This window comes from Sitophilus oryzae, unplaced genomic scaffold (assembly GCF_002938485.1).
Source record: "Sitophilus oryzae breed Bouriz unplaced genomic scaffold, Soryzae_2.0 scaffold_466_pilon_pilon, whole genome shotgun sequence".
NCBI lineage: Eukaryota > Metazoa > Arthropoda > Insecta > Coleoptera > Curculionidae > Sitophilus > Sitophilus oryzae.
In genome coordinates this window covers 3,222,233-3,238,842 of record NW_022147047.1, presented here as the reverse complement: position 1 = coordinate 3,238,842, position 16,610 = coordinate 3,222,233, and the positions used below count along the sequence as shown (strand labels likewise).

At 34.3% G+C, this 16,610-nt stretch overlaps 1 long non-coding RNA gene across 1 annotated transcript; it reads right to left on the bottom strand.

Annotated features, from left to right (window-relative positions):
- Positions 1-6,685: 6,685 nt before the first annotated feature.
- Positions 6,686-7,693, bottom strand: LOC115886048. The gene is made up of 3 exons (XR_004050829.1): positions 7,581-7,693; positions 7,361-7,507; positions 6,686-6,826 (listed from the first exon to the last, which is right to left on the bottom strand). It is a non-coding gene; the product is annotated as an uncharacterized LOC115886048 (long non-coding RNA).
- Between the last annotated feature and the right edge of the window lie 8,917 nt (positions 7,694-16,610).

The following is a 16,610-nucleotide window of genomic DNA, read 5'->3' as shown; positions in this document are numbered from 1 at the left end:
AACCGTTTTTTAAATAACAAATATTGTAATATTTGATGGGCGTTTTCACCCTCTTGGAATTTGAGATTCGAGAAACCCCTCCTTATCGAACCTCTACACCCCACAGTCAATCCGTTTACCAAAAATCAGCTTTAAACGTCAAGCAGTGTAAGCAGAATCGTGATTACTCAATGGTCATATTTTATGAAACACTCTGTATAAATTTATAAAAAATCTTAAAATATGTAAAACAACAAAATAAAATATACGTGTTTAAGAGTTTTTCCGAAAAACTCACCGGTTTTTAAATAAAAAATATTTTAATATTTGAGGGATAGTTTCACCCCCTTAGAATTCGAGTTTCGAAATATCCCTTCTTATTGAACCTCTACACCCTAAAGTCAATCTATTTGCCAAAAATCAGCTTTAGCTCAATCTGGAGGAAAGTCAGTCTGGCTGAAAATTTGCAGATTCAAAAATTTGACAGATTTTTGAAATCCGTAACTCTTATTATTCCATGCTTGAAATTTAACGTATCATTTCATACTATCATAAACTATAACCAAAAGCAAGTCTGTCGAAATTTTAGTTCTAATTTTCCCGGATTTGAATATTTTACATGATAAATTATATATAAAATCCTTAAGTGACTGACATACTAATTAATCACGATCCTGCTCAAACCATTCAACGCAAGAAGCTCAATTTTGGCATACATGTTGATTCTAGGGTGTAGAGGTTCGATAAGAAGGGATTTTTCGAAATTCCAGTTCCAAGGGGGCGAAACCACCCCTCAAATATTACAATATTTTTTATTTAAAAAACGGTCAAGTTTCCGAAAAACGGCAAACACGTATATTTTATTTTGTTTTTTACATTTTAAGATTTTTAAAATGTATACAGGGTCTTTCGAAAAATCTGGTCATTGATTAATCACGATCCTGCTTAAAACGCTAAAGCAGGATCGTGATTAATCAATGACCAGATTTTTCGAAAGACCCTGTATACATTTTTAAAAAATCTTAAAATATGTAAAAAAACAAAATAAAATATACGTGTTTAGGCTTTTTTTCGGAAACTTGACCGTTTTTTAAATAAAAAATATTGTAATATTTGAGGGGTGGTATTTTTTCACCCTCTTGGAACTGGAATTTCGAAAAATCCTTTCTTATCGAACCTCTACACCCTAGAATCAACCTGTATGCCAAAATTGAGCTTCTTAGGTTGAGTGGTTTAAACAGGATCGTGATTAATCAGTATGTTCACTTAAGGATTTTATATATTAGTATAGATAATATAATAAGTAACTGGGCATTTATATACGTCCTAAAACCTAATTTTCCTACACCGGAAATACTCCCCAATTATTTTTCGTGTATACCTTCCCAGCCCTAGGGTGATTTTATGCAAATTTCGCTAAAAAAGGGCCCTATATCCGTAAAAAATGAGACCGCGCCTTATCGTAACTCGATCAGTATCCGGTACCAAATTTCAGGGTACCGCCATCGCCATGGTGGCACTGCCCTTGTGTTAAGTTCGTTAAAATAATTTAGCGATATATTTCAGGATGACTGTTATTATCGGATCCTTCGTATGTGCCCTAGGCTTCTTTACACCCGTTTTTTAAGAGTACCAAGTGGTATAAATTGATAGAAATCCGCCCAATTTATTTAGTATTTTAGATCTAATTATATAAAATAGTTATTTATGATATAAATATGAATGCTAAACAAAGTAAACTAAGTGCCTCGAACTTTTTATTTTTTCAGATAAAAAAACGGGATTTGGTATGTTAGTATGCGACATAAATTAGGTTTTATTGACGTATTCAATTGTTTTGAGTCGCTTCCTGTTTCACCGGAAATGACTACAACTTTGGTTTTTAAATGGCACCCTCGGTTATATTTTTACTTTATTCGATAGAAAATTTTTGACGTTTTCCCTTTAAAAATCATGTTTTAAATTTCAATCTAGGGTGCCATAGCTGTGTTAAAAACACTAATTTTTAATCAAGGAGCCTGGGAAAAATAGTTTTAATCATTTAATGTTTTTGATGTCTTGTCCTGGGCAGTTAAAAGATGCCCAAATCGTATTTTTAATCATATCTCAATTTTCTTCAACTGGAACAAGGGTGGCTCAGTAGCATATTTGGAAAGAGCATTTTTACGAATAATTTGGTACCACACATTTGGTACTTCGAGTCAAATTGTCGTTATGAACCGCGTGTTACAATTTCAAATAAACCATATGCGAAAATCTCAAAAGTTGACATATGATTTGTTATTCTATCCAGAATGTCACTCTCTATTAAATAAAGTAAAAAATACCGAGGGTGCCGCTTAAAAATCAAAAGTTGTAGTCATTTCCGGTGAAATAGGAAGTGACCGAAAACAATTGAATACGACAATCAATCATAATTTATATCATATATACCTGTATTCATTTAAAACTTCCCAATATGGCGGACTTCAATATGGGAGGCTTAAAAAACGAAAATCTCTAAACTGCAATCGACTGCAGTTCAAATCGTTCAAATTGATAATCTGTGGTAAATCCAATTGACCTCTGACACTTGGCTGACATTGACGTTTACGGTTCCTTTTTCTAAATATTTTCATTATTTTTTGAGTTTTTATTCACAAATTCTACTTGATTTTGTTCTTTTATTTAACCTGCAACCTGCAGTACTAATTATATAGTTATAAATAATCTTTTCGCCGATCAAGAATTGACGAATAGGCTGGAAGATATTCAAAATGTGTAAAACGCTTAAAAACGTATTAGAAAACATTGACTCGTTCACAAATTCGTGAAAATAAATTAGTCCAGATGTTTGTAAAAAGGTCTCTAATTATTTTGAGAAGTTTCCTCGTATCAGTAATTTTCAGGTTTGTAATATATATGTACTATATGATAATAAATAGATTAAAACTTATATTTCAGTAAACAGCGCGGGCATTACAGATTGTTGTAAATCAGTTTTAAAATATAAAGAAGGTTTAAAACAGGTATAAAAGTTGAGTTAGTAGAGAGGACCTAAATAAGGTAATGTTGGTAATGGGACTAAACATCAAATAACACTTGAAATATATAATTATGTACAATAAGTGTAAGTAGTTTTTATGAATCTGTTTGATATCAATTGCATTGTTTATATCAACCACCAAACCAAACAAAAAATTATGTTTTATTTTACTGGTATTCCTCACATTTGAAGGGAAAGTCATTTCATAAATAAGCTGGACATTGTATAGTACACTCTATGTATATTAATAATTATTTTTTATCCTATACTTGTTAGTTAACGCATCACTTACTAGGTATAAAATTTAGTACTGTTTAACCTATAGTTGTGGTTGTGATATATTCTGATGTGTTTCTGGCAATTTAAAATAAGTTAATATTTAAACAAACATTTCTGGTTTTCCTGACAGGAGTGTGGACACAAATTTAATAAAGGTATAATGTGGATAATGTACTGATTATTACAGTTTGCATGGATGTTTTTGTATGTTGTTATTTTTAATAAAGTATATTTAATGAGTTTTTGAGTATTTCTTTTTCCTTCAGAGGATTGTGTTCTAATCTTTATATATTATAAATTTTCATAAATTATATCTACAAAATTTATTACCTTATAACTTTTTGCTAAATACTTTGTAGTTGATACAGTTTAACAGTATATAAAAGAACTATTTAAATAAGATATTTGAAAATATATAGCTGTTTTTGCACACATCAATTCAATTTGTGATTAACTGTACTGAAATAAAAACAAATTAAGAGAAATGGGGTGATCTATCAACTATAACATGAAAAACATCATCCTATTTCCAAGTCTTCTATTAATTTCACTTATTAAACAACTATAATTATTCAATAATCTTGATAATTCTAGGAACTCTCAGATATCGTCAAAACGTGAAAACAAAAATTTACTTCCTATAGTTCTTACGTCCCTTTAACTGAAATATAAGAAACAGGGGAGTTAATATTCTCACTGAGAAAGTTTATAAAATACCTTTAAGTAAAATCTCCTCGGATCTGCGGTAAAATACCTTTATTCTTATTAAATAATTTTATTAATCTATGTTTTTATTTATGACAACCACCTAATAACCTAACTTTAACGTCAAATTGACAATCCTGAAAAATATTATTGTTAACCAAATAGTAAATCAATTTCGGAATTCGCTAACGCCAACTTATTTTTCATTAAAAAAAATACCAATTTTCGTAACTAGGTCGGCCATATTGAGGAACTTTTAAAAGAATAGTACTATATTAATATATCAAATCTCGTTCTTTTATCTGAAAAAATAAAAAAGTTATAGGGGTGAGCCACTTTTCAGACGCACCCGGTATAATTACTTTTTGCCTCGCTTTTTGCATGTGCTTCTTAGAATATTTGTGTAAACAAATTTCAGTAAAAAGCAATTAACAAAAACAAACAAAAGCAAAACCTCACTTATCGCGAATTTCTAAAAAAAAATTATGGAAACCCTAAGTTTGCAGCCCATTGATTAATGCCTCCGTTAAATATACAGGATCCGACAATAGTACGTCAAGCATCTGTAGCTACTATAATTCAAAATTTAGGAAAAACATTAGACATGTCCAAATCTGAAGTATGTATTAGGATGCCTCTATGCCGATTGCCCTCTATTATGAGGTGCAGTATTTCGTATCTACCACCTCTCCTCACGCAATGACCCAGGTATTGTAATTTTCTTTCCCTTGATGGTGTCTTCAGTATCTCTTTTGTTTCCCTGTAATGCGCTGGAGTACTCCCATTATTGGTGAACCTTTTGTACCCAAGAGATCTGCAGCATCCGTCTCAGGAGAGAGATATATATATATATATATATATATATATATATATATATATATATATATATATATATATATATATATATTTTTGCATGTGCTTCTTAGAACATTTGTGTAAACAAACTTCAGTAAAAAGCAATTAACAAAAACAAACAAAAGCAAAACCTCAATTCTATCAGTGAATTTCTAAAAAAAAATTATGGAAACCCTAAGTTTGCAGCCCATTGATTAATGCCTCCGTTAAATATACAGGATCCGACAATAGTACGTCAAGCATCTGTAGCTACTATAATTCAAAATTTAGGAAAAACATTAGACATGTCCAAATCTGAAGTATGTATTAGGATGCCTCTATGCCGATTGCCCTCTATTATGAGGTGCAGTATTTCGTATCTACCACCTCTCATCACATGACCCAGGTATTGCATTTTTCTTTCCTTGATGGTGTTCAGTATCTCTTTTTGTTTCTGCATGCGCTGGAGTACTTCTAAAATAATTAGGAAGCCAATAATTGACCCCATTAAAATTTACATGGGATTTCCTATGTCCCGCTCGACGATGCAACATCCGGTATATTCATATAAAGTTTTTTCCCTAAAATAGGTCATAGAATCACCCATTTAAATATTAGCATGATATTAAGCATGTATAATAACATTTAAGAAATCACTATATCTAGATATTTTAGCCCACACTAAACCAATGAACACTGGAGAACAAAAAACAATGTAATATACAAAATACGACTTGAATGTGGTAAATTTTATAACTATCGTGGCATAACGTCGGTTTCCAATGTTCGATAGGTATTTAATACATGTCCTTTTATAAAATAAAGGTTTGGGTAATGGTAATGGACGATAATGCTCCTCCCCATCGCTCTTTAGCGGTTCGTGAATTTTGTGAGGAAGAGGGTATAAGAAAACTATGGTGGCCACCGATGTCTCCGGATATGAATGTAATCGAGCATGCTTGGGACATGCTAAAACGCCATATTGGCAAAAGGAATAATCCCCCCTGTACCTTAAATGAATTGAAAATTGCTGCGCGCGAAACATGGGAAGCCATTCCTCAACATCTTCTGGACAACTTAATTGAGAGCATGCCACGTCGTCTCACAGCTTGCATTGAGGCTCGAGGAGGCAATACCACAGATTAGGTATCCTATAAGTATACAGATAAAAATCTTGTCCCTAATTCGTGGTACGAAAATTGTTTTTTATGACGATGTGCAAACGAGTAAAATTTCCTGTGCGCAAAAATAAACACGCGTAAAATAACAATAAACAGCGTAATAGAGAGATATCGCTAAACCGAATAGCGTGCATGGACGTTAATAAGGCCAGGTGTTATTTCCTTTACGTGAGGTGCTATTAACTCTCTCCATTTATAGTTATCGGATCGGAAAGAATTGTGTTTGCGTCGCATCCGCTATTTAAACTTAACCTAACTTTGAATTTAAAACTTTGAAATTGTCTTGTTTACTAGGTATTTTAAAACTAAAGGGCTAAAGTGCTTATTTCCAGTGCTTTATTGTTCAAAAGTCTGCCAGTGGGTTTAGGGCAACAAGCAACAAATTCTCTTAGAAGGGCTAAGTCGTCATCTGCTGTAAACCTAAGTCTCTTTATAGGTTCTTTAATATTAGAAGAGGTGGAATCCATATTTTAGGCCATATTTATTTAATTAAAACTAATCCCAGCTACTTAAATATCAAATTACCTAATAAAACTACAGTAATAATTCAAAACAATTCAAACATAACCTAAAATAAAAGATCTCGCCGGCCGGCCCCGGTTGTCAAATACCCGCACATGCCTATTTAAGCAATTTTTAAACGTAATATTTAGAAACAATATTTATAAAAATAATTACCCTACTACAGTTCCTTGTCTGCCTACAATTAGATTTAATTCATTTGCTCCTGTCCACAAACAAAGTGGTTTTATTATTGGATTGAACTCAATATCCTCAAATTTAAGTAGTGCAATATCAGCGTTTGCAGATCCAGTTCGGTAGTCTAGAAAGAAAACACATTTTTTTTATTAAAATGTCGATTTCATCAAAAGCTATTTTAGAAAATCGCATGTCAAATTCTTTGTTCTAAAATATAAGTTGTTTGGGAAACAAATGAAACTCTATAAGTTTATTGTCAGTAAAAAAAACATTAGGTAAAATAAAAAATCCTTCAAACATTTTCCTATATCAAACTTGGCTTATTCTAGTCATGCTAAATCACAAAGAATGCTTTGGAAAAACAAATCGCCAAATTGACAACTGAAATAACAATCTGTTTCAAACTAATGTCAAAGTACATTAAAAATACTCTGGTTAAGTTTGTGTCTATATTTTTTATTATAGGTTTTTAATTTTAAAAGAGTGTTTGATGTAATTCGGTGCATAAATTTTCACTGTGAAGGACATTGCAAATTTTGCAAAACGGGTTATTCTCAGAGACATGCGATATTACAAAAGAAAATATATACTATCTATTGAACTGTGTTATAACTGTTTGTGTTTTATTTGTGTTATATATAAAGTGACACTCTCTCACCAGGATGAACTAAAATTGACTCCGGCTCCATCATTTTTTCGTCAGGTAAGGGTGCTTTCTCTATTTTCTCTATATTCTGTTTTCCAAATGTGCACAATAATTCGCTTGGTTTATGAAAGTTGGAGTCTGTTTTAACACAGTGGGCAGCTAAAACACGTATGTATTCATTTCTATTATAACACTGTTAAAAAATATTATTTAATCATTTCAAACTTCTCACAATAATTCAACAAAAATTAAAAATTCTTGGAGTTATGTTTCACTAATCAGGTGACCAGCATCAGTAAAGTTAATGTATTAATAGTAAAAAGTTTATAAGACAAAATTTCGATGTAAAAGGTACTATAAATAAGTAAAAAATATTTAAGAAGAAAGAATTTATTGGGCAAGGCTACAGTAAGATTAGTCATGAGACATGACTGAAACATGACTACCCGTAGACATAACGCTTGCGAATTGTGAGTAGGGTTCCCAACCGTCCCGGTTTGGCCGGGATTAACCAGGAATCAGAAAGTTTGTCCCGGCGAAAGATTTGCCTTGGCCGGGACCTGGAAACTAAAAAATGTGTACTACACTCATAACATATTTTATTTTCTAATATTTAATGTCTTGCTTCAATTATTTAAAAGCTTAAAAATAATTGTCCCGGAATCGCCGATGCTCAAGTTGGGAACCCTACGCCCAGACCGTATGCCCCTATACTATCCCCCTCAACACCACGGCCAATTTTGGCATTGAAGTCTCCAATCGTCATCGTTATCTCTCCCTTCTTTGTGAGCCGCATTACTTCATCTATTTTGTTATAGAATTCTTCGATTTCTTGATCTGGTTTGTCATTTGTTGGGGCATAAACTTGAATTATATTTAAATCTCTATGAGTTATTAGCAGTTTTAATAGTGCCACTCTATCGCCCAAAGGGACGAAGTCTATGACTGACTGTGCCACTCTATCCGAAACTAGTATGGCTGTTCCGTATCGATGCTCTGGGTCAGTGCCGCCTGAATGATAAATATATCCATTACTTGTTCTTTGCCTGCCAGAACCAGGCCATCTAACCTCACTCAGTCCCAGTATATCAATATTCATCCTGTTCATTTCAGCCTCAGTGTTTGCCAATTTTCAAGGCATAAACAAGCTACGTACGTTCCAGATGGCAATGCGTACTATATTGTCATATATCTTTATTTTCTCTGTGTTTCCCTGATTCTTAATAGTAGGCAACGGGGGGATTCTTCGCACCCTCTCCCCACTTAAGGGGTGCCCCGGACTGAGGGCCATTCTATCGTTTTTGTCTGCCATTAAGATTTTTGGAAAATGATTTACACAGTAAGGGTTCCGTTCCTTTTCTGTACCGCAGTGGGAAGACCATTTTCGCTGATTCAGCAGCGCTCTTCCGTGTTCGGCACTGTACCGCTTCAAAGTCATTCTTCTCGCGCTATAGCCCGATTTTGGTGAAACTGCTGCCTTTCACCAGTGCAGCCGCCCATTCTGGGACAGACGCTGCGTGGGAATCTTCTTAGCTTCACCTTAATCTCTTCGAGACCTTACCGGCATGGGTAGCCCTACCGGTAGCTACGCTACCGCCGGCATCGCTCCCTGGATATAAGGTTACTGAGCCCTCTCACCAGCGACAAGGTGATGATTCCCGTTAGAGAGGGACTAAATCACCACAATACACCAAAACACTTTTATTTTTTTGCTTTTTACACTGGACGCGCGTTTCGCTAACCATGTTAGCATCATCAGCAGATGATTAAAGCTCAAGAGAGTTTAGAGTTGGTTAGCGATGGTAGCGGTTTAAGTTTGTGCAATTATATTTCTATATTTTTTTTCGTTGCACTTTATAAATTATAAATACTTGTAAAAATAACTAGAAAGTGTTTGGTGTGTGGAAGTTCTAATATTATCTTTTCAGAGGCAAGTAAAGTATTCAGTTTTTATTTTATGTATACTTTCTGGTTAGATTTCCTAAGTATATTGATATTCGTACGGTGTGGCTAAATGTATTTTTTATATAATTTAATTTTTGGCAACAGTAAATATTCAATTTATTGTTCAAATATATGCATTTTACAAATTAAATTTTTAAAATTAATGTTCAAATTTGGCGCGTGGACGATAGGTCCTCGACAAGGATAGATAGAGTAGAAGCACCGCGTGTGCAACAAGAACAGAAGATAAATATAAGTCGTTAATATGTTTGTGACAGTTTCCATATTGACTTACTTATCCAAGTAAGTATATATGATCTAGGTTCGAATCAATGTGGCCACGGCGTCTACGTTACGTCGATACGCTCTAACAACGAACCGAAAACTATTAGGAGACGCACCGGCGAGATAGGAGAGTGGAAAAACGAAGGCGAGGGTGAAAAAATGGCGAGCGGCCGAGGCAATTTCGAAATCGTGCCCGAGATTTCCGAAGCGGCGGCCGCGGAGGAAGCGCACCGAGCTTTCCTGAAGACTAAGGGGAGAAACGGACGGGGGAGCAGCGGGAAAAATGAGCGCGAGATCGCATTTCACGGTCGGGCGGGCGCCGCCGACACTAATTGCCCTGCAGTTCGGTCCCCCTTTTTGTCTCCTCTTCTGCTCGGCTTTCCCCTCTTTGATCCCCCCTCAAAGCCCTTCGCGTGAGACGATTTGGTTCAGTGCGGCGCCCTGCAACGGTGGAAAAAATGGAGAGGATGAAATAGTTTACATAGAATAAAAATATACGCAAAAAAACAAGTTTATTTTGGGGGGAAGATAATCACAGCGACCTCAGAGATTTATTTCTTATTTCGTCCCATTTTTAGTCCAAGGAAATAGGCCTTCAAATACGAAGTTTTGGTAAAAACTTGAATTTTTGATATAAATTACTTTGAAAGATCTAAAAACGAATTGTAAAAGATTTTTTTTTAAATTAACCCCCAAGGAGTGAAATAAATAAATAAAATTATTTTTTCGAAATGTCGGAGAAACGGTAAGGACTAGAAAAGAAGTTCAAAAAGACGTGCATCAAATTTTATAAAGACATCTATAATAACATCAGAGTTATAATACAAAAAGTTTTATTTTTTTAGAAAAGTTTACCACCCTGTATCTCAATAATTAAGATGTTTAAAATATACATGTTTATTTTATAGCCTAATGTGTAGGAAAACTTTAATTTTTGAAAAGCATTATCAAGTACAGGTTTTATTTGTATTTATATTAAGTGAACTTTATGAAAAATTCATTAACATGGAGAATTGAGATTTGAATTTATAATTATCAATGTTATTAAAAAATTAGCAGAGATAACTTGGACTCGCATAGCCAACAATAGACAACAATAGGCCCAACTACAAAGAGAGCATCTAAATATGTGAGGGAGGCTACACCATAATTGGAAATGGTTGAATAAGCTAAAGATGATGATGATGAAATCATATGTAAAATGAAAAATTATTTAAATCAAATTGTAAATTCAAAAAGTTCACTTCAACATAAAGTTCAAATGATTGAAATCTTAAGTCTTTGACTTAAATCATTTTCTTTCAAATCAAGTCATTTTCATAAAGATATAAATCAGTATAATGTAGCTTAAGGCGCCAGTCCCACTGGAACGCCAGTCATTCCAGTAGCTAGCGCCAGTCCCAGTAGAACGCCAGTCGGTCCAGTAACTGGCGCCAATCTGACTGGTAGGCCGGTGCTTCCAGTAGCTGACGCCAGTCCCACTGAAGCGTCAGCCATTCCATTAGCCGGCGCCAGTCCCACTAGAAAGCCAGCCATTCGAGTAGCTGGCGCCAGTCCCAGTAGAACGCCATTTAAGCTGGCTCCAGTCAAGTGAAGTAAGTGGCAAGTAAAAAGTCTAAGTGCGTGCGTGAGTGAGTAAGTAAGTAAGTAAGTAAGTAGGTAGAGTAAGTAAGTAAGTAAGTAAGTGAGCAAGTGAAGTAAGTAAGTAAGTAAGGTGGGCAAGTAAGTAAGTAAGTAAGGCAAGTGGTGGGTAAGTGGGGTGAGGTGGAGGTAAGTGGAGTGGGGTGGAGGTGAGTAAGTGGGTGAGTGGAGTGGTAAGGAGTAAGTAAGTAAGGTAAGTAAGTGAGGTAAGTAGAGTGAGTAAGTAGAGTGCGGGTGGCAAGTGAAGTGCAAGTGCGAAGGGGCAAGTGCGCAAGCGCGCGCGCGCGCGCGCGCGCGCGCGCGCGCGCGCGCGCGCGCGCGCGCGCGCGCGCGCGCGCGCTAAGTAAGTAAGTAAGTAAGTAAGTAAGTAAGTAAGTAAGTAAGTAAGTAAGTAAGTAAGTAAGTAAGTAAGTAAGTAAGTAAGTAAGTAAGTAAGTAAGTAAGTAAGTAAGTAAGTAAGTAAGTAAGGAAGCAAACAAGCAAGCAAGCAAGCAAGTTCTTAGTTTTTTGTTTGTAGTTATTCTGAATATAAAACGTGTTGTTTTAAGTGGTTTTAGTCTCATCTGTACCTACAATAAATTAATAATATAGATAATAAGGGGATATCGACTATCACTTTACTTAAGACATTTTGCCAACTTAACTCTCAGACCATCATGTCTTAAATGAAAAATGAAGACTTAAGTCGTTCAAACGACTTGAGCTACATTATACTGATTTAAATCTTAATGAAAATGACTTGATTTGAAAGAAAATGATTTAAGTCAAAGACTTAAGATTTCAATCATTTGAACTTTATGTTGAAGTTGACTTTTTGAATTTACAATTTGATTTAAATAATTTTTCATTTTACATATGACTTCACCATCATCATCTTTAGCTTATTCAACCATTTTCAATTATGGTGTAGCCTCCCTCACATATTTAGATGCTCTCTTTGTAGTTGGGCCTATTGTTGTCTATTGTTGGCTATGCGAGTCCAATTTATCTCTGCTAATTTCTTAGTACCATAATCCCCTCTCAGATTTGGTCTTCTTCTAGGTCTTTTAATTTCTCGTGGATACCATATTATAACTTTTGTGGTCCATCTGTTGTCCGTGCTTCTTGTCAGGTGTTCCGCCCATTGCCACTTGAAGTATTTGATACTGTGGATGACATTATTTATTACCTGGGTCTTTTGTCGTATTCACTCTATTCTTTTACGGTCTCTGTTGGTTATTCCAAACACTACTCCAAGACTAAAGATTTCAAGTCTTCTTGAAACTGACTTATCGCAGCTGTAGTATGGTGTTGGGTTTCCTGTAATTTGAATTCATATTTAAGTTATGGACAATATAAATTTATCAAAAACTAAATCTAAATTATATAAAATTAAGAACATTATATTGCTAAATAAGTCAAAAATTCATCTATAAATAGAAAATCGCTCTGTATAATACGTTGCGAAACGACGCAAAACCAAATACGAACCCACCAGAAACAAAAAAAAAATGCATCCGCGACTCGTAATAGCGTTGTTAGACTTATCAGAGGATTTTTTCGTTACACGTGAGCATTTTTTAAAAAGCGCCAAAAGCGATATTTGCGTACTCTTATCTTGTTCCGTCTCTCTCGTTCTCGCACTCACTCATATTACGTTTCGTTTGCTATCGTCAGCTGTTCGATGGGATATGTAATATATAGACTTTGATATAGCTAAACGGCGTTCTCAAAATACTCAAAATAGAAAGAAAAATATGACAAAAAAAACTGTGACAGAAACAGTGAAAATTGATTAGAAGAAGAAAAAGGTTATATGGAACGGAAGTATACTGTGTTTTAGATAAAGCCCACATAATGACTTCATAATTATATGATTTGATCTTACGTATTGTTTGGTATTGGGTTTAAGTTTTTTCAGAAAGTTTCTGTTTTAATTTCATATAAATATTCAAATTTTCAGTATACCGTCACAACCGATTGGATATCACACAGAGAGATAAAAAACATGTTTATTTTCGTTTGTAACTTTTTTAATGGAACACCCTAGAATATAGAATCACTGGAGGGAGGGTTGGTCACCATGACCTTAAAGATCTGTCGTGTCTTCCTTTCTTGAGTTATAACTCATCATACAGTATATAATTTATCATATTAACGGTTTACATATACAAGACATATACCGTATGATCTTGGAAATGAACATCGATGACATTCCCCATTAATTTATTTGGTTAATAAATAAGTGAAATCAATATCAGTATTTCTAGTAGCAGTGTTTGGCTGCGAATGTAATCGCAGTTTTGTGTTTTAGTGTGCTTCGGAAACACGTTAAAAAATTTCATCCGAATCATATAGAGGAAATAGCACCTTTAAAAACTAGAGTATTATAACATTTTAGTGCGAAGGAGAGTTTAGCATGACATTTAAAATCACATGCACAAGTGGCATTAGGTATGCGTGCCCAAGCGTTTTCCCGAGAGACTAACCGTTTTTTAAATAACAAATATTGTAATATTTGAGGGGCGTTTTCACCCTCTTGGAATTTGATATTCGAGAAACCCTTCCTTATCGAACCTCTATACACCCCACAGTCAATCCGTTTCCAAAAATCAGCTTTAAACGTCAAGCAGTTTATGCAGAATCGTGATTACTCAATGGTCATATTTTATGAAACACCCTGTATAATTTTTTAAAAAATCTCAAAATATGTAAAACAACAAAATAAAATATACCTGTTTAAGAATTTTTCCGAAAGACTCACCGGTTTTTAAATAAAAAATATTCTAATACTTGAGAGGTGGTTTCACCCCCTTAGAATTCGAATTTCAAAAAATCCCTTCTTATCGAACCTCTACACCCTAAAGTCAATCCGTTTTCCAAAAATCAGCTTTTTACGTCAAGCGCTTTAAGCAGGATCGTGATTAATCAATGACCAGATTTTTCTAAACACCCTGTATATATTTTTAAAAAATCTTAAAATATGTAAAAAACGAAATAAAATATACGTGTTTAAGCGTTTTTTCGGAAACTTTCGGAACCGTTTTTTAAATAAAAAATATTGTAATATTTGAAAGGTGGTTTCAACCCTTAGAACTGGAATTTCGAAAAATCCCTTCTTATCGAACCTCTACACCCTAGAATCAACATGTATACAAAAATTGAGGTTCTTACGTTGAGTGGTTTGAGCAGGACAGAGTGAATCAGTCACTTGAGGATTTTACATATTATTACTGTACCGGGTGCGTCTCAAAAGTGACCCCCTAACTCACCCCTATAACTTTTTTATTTTTTCAATTAAAAAAAACGAGATTTGGTGTGTTAGTATATGACATAAATTAGGATTGATTGGCATATTCAATTGTTTTCGGTCACTTCCTGTTTCACCGGAAATGACTACAACTTTTGATTTTTAAATAGCACTCTCGGTATTTTTTTTACTTTATTCGATAGAAAATAATACTCTGAATAGAATGACATATCATATGTCAACTTTTGACATTTTCGCATATGGTTTATTTGAAATTATTACTTAAGGTTCGTAACGAAAATTTGACTCGAAATATATCGAGTGTGTGGTATCAAATTATTGGTAAAAAAATGCTTTTTCCAAATATGCTAATGACCCAGCCTCGTTCCATTTGAAAAAATTGAGATATGATTAAAAATACGATTTGAGCATTTTCTGACTGGCCAGGACAAGACACTAAAAACATTAGACGATCAAATCTATTTTTCCAAGGCTCCTTGATTAAAGATTGTTTTTTTAACATAACCATGACACTCTAGATTGAATTTTAAAATACAATTTTTTATTAAGCGAGTATGTCAAAAGTTGACATATGATATGTCATTCTATTCAAAATGTCATTTTCTATCGAATAAAGTAAAAAAATACCGAGGGTGCCATTTAAAAATCAAAAATTGTAATCATTTCCGGTGAAACAGGAAATGACCAAAAATAATTTAATACGTCAATCAATCCTAATTTATGTCATATACTAACATACCAAATCTCGTTTTTTTTATAGGAAAAAATAAAAAAGTTATAGGGGTGAGGCACTTTTGAGACACAGCCGGTAGATGGCGACATTTTGCCATAATTCGACCTCCTTCGCATCTTCTATAGTTTCCGAGGCCGTTTTCGGGCCACCCTGTATATCTTTATTGAAATATCATCGAGCAAACTTCTAAATTCAGCCGGATAGGTCGGAAAATACGCAATAACACCTATTCCTATTAAAAATTGACGAGCAAATCGACACGCAAAAACGCCAACCTGCCAGAAGAAGCGTAACCAGAGCCTGACTCTTTGTCAGTTGGGCGCAAAGATCGCTAATTGACAAAGATGACTTGCGTTCGGTTCGATTCTTCGTTTTCCTTCGGTTTTTCTTCGTCTAAATCAGCGATGGAAGTGAGGTGGAAAGGGAGGGGGAGTGGAAAAAAATTCGACAAGTATCGCGATGCACTTAATTTGCCGTCTGCTCAACAGACCAAAGTGTCACGCTTGGTCGCCGATCAGACCGAAGAACTGTTTTGCGTCGAAGAAAGAAATGACGCAAAGAGATCTGAACGGAAAATGCCCAGTTGTTAATTTCGTCATTTGCTTCTTCTTAACTTTACTCAAAGACGGATGTTGAAAAAATCTTTATCCACGACTCGTCTATAATTTTATTATTATACATGAGTTTATGAAATAATAATAATATTCATTATTCACTAGTGAATAATGGTTTCATTATTCACCGCTTCCACGGATATCTCGTTCCAAACTCCAAACAAGAACTATTGGAAGTTATTAATGTCACTTTTTGCATTCATCTATGGGGTGTTCCAAAAGTTGTTTTTCTTGTCATAAGATTTTTAAAATATTTTTTCCTTTTTAATAAACACCATTACGAAGAAACAATGTTAGTAGGTATAGGGACACTTGCGACAGACAGACAGCCAGATATCCGATATGGATAAATAGGAGTGTGACGTAAATCAGGTAATAACAGTTAAAATAAAATACGCTAATGAACAAGAATAAACCGGTAGGAAGAAGTGTTGAAGTGTTGAACCGCTTTAAAGTGTTGAACCGCTTTTGAACTGCTTTGAACCGGTTTTTAGCTTAAAACAACAGACCTGTTCATTTTTTCAAACCTGTTTATTTCTATTTAAAAGCGGTTCAAAGTGGTTTCAAAGCGGTTCAAAAAGGTGTTTATTAGCGAATTTTAACTTTTCTTATCTGATTTACCTCATACTCCTATTTATCCATATCGGATATCTGGCTGTCTGTCTGTCGCAAGTGTCCCTATACCACTTTTTGCATGCATTCTAAAATTACATTTAAAAATTTGAAGTTTTCAATGTTATTTTTTGGATTGATCTATGGGGGGTTTCAAAAGTTGTTTTTTAAAAATAAAAACTT